At 39.3% G+C, this 8536-nt stretch overlaps 2 long non-coding RNA genes across 7 annotated transcripts in view; one reads left to right on the top strand and one right to left on the bottom strand.

The window, feature by feature from the left end:
• Nucleotides 1–2384: 2384 nt before the first annotated feature.
• LOC137483223 (uncharacterized) overlaps nucleotides 2385–8536 on the bottom strand; it is a 76549-nt gene continuing 70397 nt past the window's right edge. For 4 of the 5 annotated variants that reach the window (XR_011004396.1, XR_011004398.1, XR_011004403.1 and 1 more), the window contains 3 exons: nucleotides 7616–7751; nucleotides 3939–4132; nucleotides 2385–2474 (listed from right to left, as the gene is read on the bottom strand). This is a non-coding gene — a long non-coding RNA (uncharacterized lncRNA). The remainder of the gene's footprint in view (nucleotides 2475–3938; nucleotides 4133–7615; nucleotides 7752–8536) is intronic. The other variant, XR_011004404.1, reaches the window with a different exon arrangement.
• Nucleotides 3647–6991, top strand: LOC137483238 (uncharacterized). 2 transcript variants are annotated; one of them, XR_011004408.1, is made up of 4 exons: nucleotides 3647–3682; nucleotides 4189–4549; nucleotides 4966–5021; nucleotides 6514–6991. It is a non-coding gene; the product is annotated as an uncharacterized lncRNA (long non-coding RNA). The 2 variants fall into 2 exon arrangements; XR_011004407.1 differs by lacking the exon at nucleotides 6514–6991 and having other exon boundaries at nucleotides 4966–6139.

The raw sequence follows: 8536 nt of genomic DNA, 5'->3' as shown, positions 1-8536 counted from the left end.
TTTTATTACAGTACCCCATGGAAGCCATACACTGGTTGCTGAATGCTCCCATTCTCCCCCGCACATTGTGCTCCCTAGCTGCATTTTCTCTTCCATCATTAAAGATCTTCTCTCACAAGGGATGAGACTGTCACAGTCCCATTATGAGGAAAGGAAAAATGAGCCAACAGGGAAATATTTTTGAATCCAAATTATAAGTGATTTGAATTAAATGTTCCATATTCAAGTGTTTTGACAAAAACTTTTTTTTTCCCAATACAACATAAACAAACTAAAGCCTCCATAGAACTATACTCTAAAATTTTGTCAATAATGTATCTGGCAATGTTTCAACAGTGTACAGTATTCATAAACAAGGTGAAGTTTTGTCTGCCAGTATCTAAAGGGGGGGGTGCCAAGAGGATGGAGCCAGGCTCTTCTTGATGGTGCCCAGCAAAAGGACAAGAGGCAATGGCAGAAAATGATGCACAGGAAGTTCCCCCTGAGCACAAGGAAGAGCTTACTGGCTGCATGACTTTGCACTGAAACAGGTTGCCCAGAAAGGTTGTAGAGTGTCCCCCACTGGAGATATTCCAGAACCACCTGGACACAATCCTGTGCCATGTGCTCTGGGATGGCCCTGCTTGAACAGGGAGCTTGGGCCAGATGACCCCACTTTGATCCTTTCCAACCTGACCCATTCTGTGATTCTGTGAATGGCAAACAATGAAACACCACAGTGTTTGCCCATATGAATGTCATAGGCAAGCTAGAAATCCCCAAATTCAGTCATAATAATAAACCAGATATTTCTGTAATATCAATAATACTGCTGAAATTTTTACTGCTATAACCAAAATCATAGTAGGTCATATTTAATTTATTCAGGCAGAATTTGCTCTTCCCATAGGAACATCCGTGAGAGGAACTGATGGCAAGAGACAAGTATCCCATTCCTTATTCTGTTTTCTTCTACTAAACCAAATATATTTACCTAAGGTAGGTAAATATCAGCATAGTAAAACCAGAGAGCCACTGCAGCCAGGGAATGCTAAACTCTTTGCCTTCCCCAGAAAGAGAGCAAACAGGATCTGTGAGAAACAGCAAATGAATGACTCAGATTCTCCAGCATAAATCAAACATGCCCCCTGAGTGTGTCCCACAAGTCTTTGGGGCACTAAAACCTTTCTTCACCGCAGCATTCCAATTGAGAAAAGATGTGATACTGCAAAGAGGGTGAAGAATGGTAAAATTTGAAGGAATAATATCATAATAACCCTACTAAGATTCCTTTCCTCTGTTAGTGCTACAGCCATGTGTTCTTAAAAAGACGCATTTTTTTTATTCTCTTGTGGTTTTTTTACATATGTACTGCTTGTTTCTCTCTTCCCACACAGTTTGGCAGGTAGTTTCTTTTCCTTATTATGTTTCTTTTTCATCTGTCGGTTTTCAGGAACAAGAACTGTGTTTGTGTTTTGAATTTATAGCACAGTAAGAACATATTGAATTCAAAGCCATAATCTAACATAAAGACATTAAATCACCACAAAAAATAAAAGACTGATATAAATTGTCCTAGACTGTATAACTGTAAATGCAAGAAATAGGAGTCAAGATTAAGTTGTAGTGGCATTTTGGCTGTCTCAATCTAGACTAAAAAGACGTGGAACACCTGCTCTGATCTACACAAATTGAATTTCAGCTCCTCTGAAGATTTTGAGCTCTCATCTGCATTAGCAAAGGACGTCATAGTTAATGTAAATTAGACATTTATTCACATAGCAGAGTAGGAAATGTGCAATATGCCTGCACACCATTAGTGCAAGCAACTGTGCTACCAACAAGAAAACATAAAAGACACCCTAATTACAAGGAACTACAGCTAAGTAACTTCCACACCAATGTTATACTTCTCATGCTTAGCATGCAGTCAATGATATTACTTTAACACTTTTTTTCAGAAACTACCAATAATCCAGTAAGGGCAAAATAATAATTTTTCAGGTACAAAACAGTAGTGAGATGACAGTCATATCTCTCACACTGAGACAGAGATAAAAGCAGAGATTATTTGACTGTATTTCTGAAAGTAGTTCTGAGAGCCCTTGCACTCCAGCAGACCTGAGCTGATATCTTTTCACCATTACAGATCACTCACTATTCCCTGGCTACAGCAAATCCTTGTCCAACATCTTCACGTGTACATGTATGTGGTTGCGAACAGGTAGATAAGCCAATGTGAAACATACTAAAATACCTGTTAAGTAATTCATTCTTTTGCTTCAGTTATTCATCCAAAAATAACAAATACATACAGACTTCAAACACATGATGCAGGTTAGAAATGGCAGGGAGGCTATGATAAGTGAGTGAAACAGTGAACAAAATCTTTTCCAGAACAAAAACTTAAGATAACTTCAGAAGTCTCTTTCATATCATCTTGAGATGAGACACATTTCTTTATTCTCAATTTATTTCTCTGTGGTGGGTCCATTCTGAAGCACAAGGAAAATAGCAGCCCCACCGAGAGAAAAGGAAAAAGAAAGAAAAAGTAAGTGTTGTATTCAAGGAACAGAGATACTTTAACAATGACCAGAGCATCTGTGAATGAATGTTGAAGGCACATTTTTGATCCAAGTTATTTAATCTTATTTAAGAAAGATTGATATAGCTATCAAAGTTATCATATATAATAACTGCCATTTTCATGGAAATAAAGAGTGTTCATTAAGTCATTTGACTCTGCCAGTCCTTCTTTACTCATAGTTAAAATGAGGAAGAACATGGTTTAACAATGAAGAGAAGCTTGACCCACTACCACCAGACTATTCTTCTTGAGCACCCCGACAGGTCTACACACACTTTTGTCTTTACACTTCAGCAATAGCACAGCTGTTCCCCAAATGTGTTCAACAACTGTTCTCTAATGCCATCAGTTTCATAAATGGATCCTAAAATAGCTGGAACATTATGTCCTTTACCATTCTATCTTCCCACCGGGCTGCCAGATTGTTCTATTTTCCTTTTTTTGATGGATTAAGTAGAATCACAGCAATTTGTTGATTTGAAAACTAAGCAACCCCTTTAAACCATCTCTGTGCTCATCCACTGCTATCACTGATTCTACCTGAATTCATTTTGGAGCCTGCACTACAAAAGCTTTATTCATGAGGGATTTGCATATGCAAGCAGTGTTGATGAATCCAATAAAATAGACTGATTTCATATCTGGAGACAACTTTGCAGATTTACTTTTGGTTCAGCTGCTGACACTGTCCCTCTTCACTTTTCTTCCTGCATGTCTTTTTAGGGGCATAGATTGATTCTGCAAACATTTTATTTGAAAGTGATGTCCTTTCAAAAGTGCCCCTCTCGGTGGACTGTGCAGGAATGCCAGCAATTGCTCTAGCTTTGCACTCTTCCAAGCTTTGTCAGCAGCAATGGGCTCTACTCAAGTTCCAGTGTGATGTTTCTTAAAACCAGCAAAAAATAGGCCCTATTCCATTGCGAGAAACCAGGACAAAATTATTTAACAAGAGACTTGACACTAGAAAAGCATTCTTCTCTGTGACTTACAAGTTCCCTTTCGCTCCATTGAGAGGTATGTGGGACAACAGGCCAGCTGTTAAGATTTGTCTAGGACAGTTCTTCAGTCAGGGGGTATAACTACAGTCTCTCACACAGAAAGATGAAGAAAACACAAGTTTGTTACCCCAGAAGCTCAAAATGAAACAAATATTGCACTGGGTACAGAAGGGAACATCAGCAAGGTCAGATCACTCTGCCTCTTCCCCTCATTCACCAATAGATGGTGGCAAAGGCCCCCTCCGAAGCTGCCACTGGACTTGCACAGTTATTTTTTCAGTTTTTCTTATAACATAGAAAATGGGAAAGGCAGATGCAGACATCTCCTTTGCAACAATCACCTATAAACAAGTTAATAATTTTGTCTAACATACCTGTAATAACTACTCTGATAATGCCAGCTTTCTTTATCTTCAGATATGAACATATTTGTTTCTTCTTTTGTAAAGTAACAGAAGTGTTTCGCTTTAATTTCACGCAACAGAGCATAGAGAGGAACATCAAAATAAGCTCTTCTAAAATAAGTTAAGAAATGGTGCTTGCTCCTAGGAACTCAGCACATATCTGCCTGAAAGGGAGGAGGGACTAGAGAAGAAAGAAAATTTTTTCAAACTCTCATTACAGAATGCAGCATTTTGAAGAGCAGGCTGCTCTTTTCCAAACTGCCAACAGTCAAGGCAACTTCATATCACTTCAAGAGGCTTCACAGAGCTGCCTGTCACTCTTGGCCACCCATGTCAGGCTCAACAGAGTTCTGATGGCTCAGGGGAGCCAAGTATCAGAGCCTTGCAAAGCAGTATTTGGTGGGAAAAGTAGCAAACGCTATTTTATTTTGATTGCAAGGCATTTTAAGTACCATGCTTGTGTTCAGGGAGTTGTGCAAGAAAGCTATCTCCACCTGACCCAGGAAGAGAGGACAGGTAGAGCACTAAGGGTGGCTGCAAAGCCACTAGCACACGTGCTACAGAAAGCAGGAGCTCTGGATGTTTGCAAAGCACCTGTCATGATACCACCTGAAGTAAACCAGATGTGCTGGCCCAGTTATATATCACACAATAATATCCTGCCTATCCTAACATGACATTGTTTGAACTTCATGATGATATTCACTACCTCATCTCCTGATCCTGTGTGAGGTTGGCATCAAATGACTGTCACATTCCACATCAGCTCTTGAGAGATGGCCAAGGTTTTTTAATCTTTGAGAACAAAGACCTTTGAGTTCCTTGGGTTCAAATCAGTTTAAAAAAAAAGTTATTTTAGTCTGTTTGTTTTCAGGTTCACCTCTGAACACCCTGCACTAGTTTCTTTTATCACATACCTTTGTAGAGCACTTCACAAAGATTTTTCTGTATTTATATAATTCACATAGATACTTTTTAGTTCTTTGCTTATTTGCAGTAACTCATCTCCAAGCTGGAGATCTCTGATCAGCTTATTTGTTTAAGTACCCGTCTGTAAGTATAAATAACCCCTTGTGCATCAAGTTTTCCATCTTGAAAATAACAGCAAAAGGGATATTCAAATATTATTTACCACCTTGGAAGCACAGTGAAACTTTCCCCAATATTTTCCCAGTTAATAATATTTTGATTTTTGTAGGGAGGCTCTAAACTCGTTTTTCTAAATTATAAACCATTCCCTCCTGAGTTTGAAATGTAGGTATACAGAGAATCCAAAATGACATTCCTAGTGACCCATGAGGCTCTACTTTTTACCAAGAGACAGAAAAAGCAGCTCTGAACCAGATATCATTTGTGTTGGATTGAGTAAGCTCCAGACACCCCTTACAACCTAAATTATTCTACAAATCTATGATTCTATAATTCATTCACTTATTAGTTTACAACTCTGGATTATTTATGAGAGAAGGATTATATTCCTAAGAAAGAGATAAATTCAAAACAGAAAAGGTGGATGAGTAGTTCAATTTCTGTTCTTATCAGTCCTGAGCTGATATAAACATAAAAACTTATAAAATACTCAGGTTCTCAAAAAGCAGTACAGTGCAGGGACTAATACTTTGCTAGGAGGTCATCACAGATAACACACAAATCTACTAGCAATGAGAGCCTAGACAGTTCCTTTTTTACCTCGGTAGGTTCTTGCTGTCTTACTGAGTCTTCAGTGTGAGTTTTTCATTATCTACGCAAGGTAAGGTGGCACCTCTACTGACTTAAGAAGTGGATGCTTAGCTGTAGGATACATTGCAGTGGCTTCATTCATGCCCTCCAGAACCAGCTTATGATCTTTCATATCATCATGCCTTTATCTGAGACAAGAGGATGCCAAGAATTTGAACTAGGATTTTTCTATTGCTACTACTATTGTTGCTAGTGCTAGTAGCAGTAGTAGCACAGCAGGTTGGAGGGAATCCAGTTATGTTCCAAGCCACCATCTTATTTATTCTTCATTGGCTATTACAGATTTTTGGACAGATTTCTGATGATAAAATGTATTGCTGAGGGTTTCAATACATATCAAAGTGGGCAATAGTAGCAACTAAAACTAACAATGGCCCTACCACTAAGGAAAAAGATCAAGTAAGTTTTCAAACAGTTGAGGAAAAAGAAAACAGGTTAGGGGGCAGTGCAATGGACTGAGCACTGGTCACACTTTTTGCCGTTGTACTTAAAAGAGATTCCTTGGGAAGTTTGGATTAGGGCAGTTTTGGGGAAAATAAGAACAGCCTGAGGGCAAGTGAAAACACACCTTCAGAAGTCTGATGGTTTCCAAAGCCACCAACTGTGCTCCAGAAAGATGATATGCAACAAAGACATACTTTACACATGGTTTTCCCACCTAGCAGTGTTTTATGGGTCCAGACTACTGCTTCAATCTAAAAAACTTCAACATCTGCCACCCGGTTTAGGAGTATTGGTGGGAGCACCATGGTTTCATTTCGTGTAGGTAGGAAAAAGGGAATGCTTGTTTATTTTTTGAAGTCAGGGCACACAATAGAGGGAACAGCATTCAGCCTGAAGAGAAATACTGGTAACTTCAGTATACTGAGTATAATTATTTGTAAAAGCTCAGCATTCAAACCACTGCCTATTTAAGTCAATGGGCATTTTTCATTGACTTGGGATAAAAGATAAAATGGGCCATTAGTGCACTTTTTAAAAGCTCTACTGAACAAATACATCATTAGGTGTTTCAGGACTTTTTTATAACGCCTTGCCTTCTCTCTCAATGCATTTATCTCTAGTCTTGTCCTTTACTGCAGCTTGTATTGTCACACTTTCACCTGCATCACAGGAGGAGAAGAATCCTCAGCCTCTTTTCCTCTTAGTTATAATGGAGGATCTGCTCCATTAGTGGCCTCATACCACTGCAGCTCTGAATGGTAAGAAACTTTATCAGAGCATACAAAGGTAGTTTAGCGAACATCCTCATACTGTATAATTTATGAGCTTTAAAATATTCCACCTTTTTTTCTTTAAAATTCTGATTAAATTGTTTTGTTACAGAATTTCAGTTACTCTCACTTTGAAGCACAGCAGGGTGAAACAACTGGGAAGTAACTATGGATTCATCAAATGAAAAGTGTTTGGAACTTTTCTACTTATGATGGGCACTTCCCAGAGGAGGAAGAAGAGAAAAAGAAATAACTTTAAGAGAGTAATCTGCATTATACCAAATTGCCATTCCATTCAGCCTTCTAAAAAGGTCTTGTTATCTGATAGTATTATGATTTAATAGCTACAATTAGGTAAAAGTAGATACCATGGAGAAAAGACAGAGCACACAGCAGTAATAAAATACAGCAGCAATAAAATACAGCTGTGGGTTGTCTTTTGCTGCCCACATACTGCAAATTTGCGCGTAACTCCATATGTGTTGAGCACCCCAGATTCAATTCACAGAGAAAGAGCCAGAAAAAGCCACTGTCTGTAGCTGTCTGGACCAGGAATGCCTCCCACCTGCGGTGGCACTGACTTGTTTGCTTTTCAATTTTTAAATGTTCTGTTTACTTAAGATGCAAAACCATTGTCTATAGGAGGGAGCAGAGCACGAACAGACAGGTCAATGAGAAATGCAGTTTACCCACCTGTCACTGCTGGGCTAGACTAACAAATACAGATTGCTGAAACCTGTTGATTTACTTACCATTGCACCACTGGAATAGAAATGCTCCAAACTAAGCAGTCCTTCTGCAGCATCATTCCCCATAACAGGTGGAATTCCTGCAAAGGAAACATTATTGTTTCTTCTTAGTACACAGAAGAGGTAGGTCAGCATTTCCAGAAGCATCTTGGTTAGTTAAAGGTCTGCGTGCTGCTGAATACCATTTTTACTTGAAACTCAATATGCAGCATTTAAAAGGAAAACCTTGGAACTGAAGAACAATTTGATTTTCAGAAACATTGACAGTGTTACTGAAAACAAAATGTTGGAAATGAGAAATTTGCAGATAACACTGCCTTTCAGCTCCCCTGTGTTTCATAAGGCAACAGTGAGTCACAGCACAAAGACCTTAGTGACAAGAAGCACTTGCTGACACAGCGGTATCACAATTCAGAAATGTGTGGCATTGCATAATTAGAAAATTAATAGCTGCTGGTACTGCTGTGGTGTCTCTATTCAGTGCTAACTGTGTTTCTGCCCCTGTTTCCCACCCATGTAAGCCTGGGGTAGTAGTGACAGATCAGAAAACACCTGGAGGAACTGGGGTGGGTGGCTCTGCCTCCCAGTTAACTGGATGCTCTCCTTTCCTCACCCAAGATGAACATCAGTGCTGCCACCCTTGTGAGCATGGGAGGACCTACAGGTCTGGGGAAGAGAGGTGAAGAGAGAAGGGAGGGATCTAACACTTTTAACCCTGTTCTGTAGGCTTCTGGCAGCCTGTGAATCTCTGACAACTCTTGGATCACCAGTTTCTCTCCCCAAGTCTACCAGTTCCTAGACTGAAATCAACTGCACTCCAACAATTTGTGGCAGCACATTCCTTCTATTATCAGTATTATTATAG

The sequence above is a fragment of the Anomalospiza imberbis genome, chromosome 1 (assembly GCF_031753505.1).
Source record: "Anomalospiza imberbis isolate Cuckoo-Finch-1a 21T00152 chromosome 1, ASM3175350v1, whole genome shotgun sequence".
NCBI classification, from domain to species: domain Eukaryota; kingdom Metazoa; phylum Chordata; class Aves; order Passeriformes; family Viduidae; genus Anomalospiza; species Anomalospiza imberbis.
Note: the sequence above shows the minus strand (reverse complement) of the source record. Positions and strands in the feature narration are given on the sequence as shown.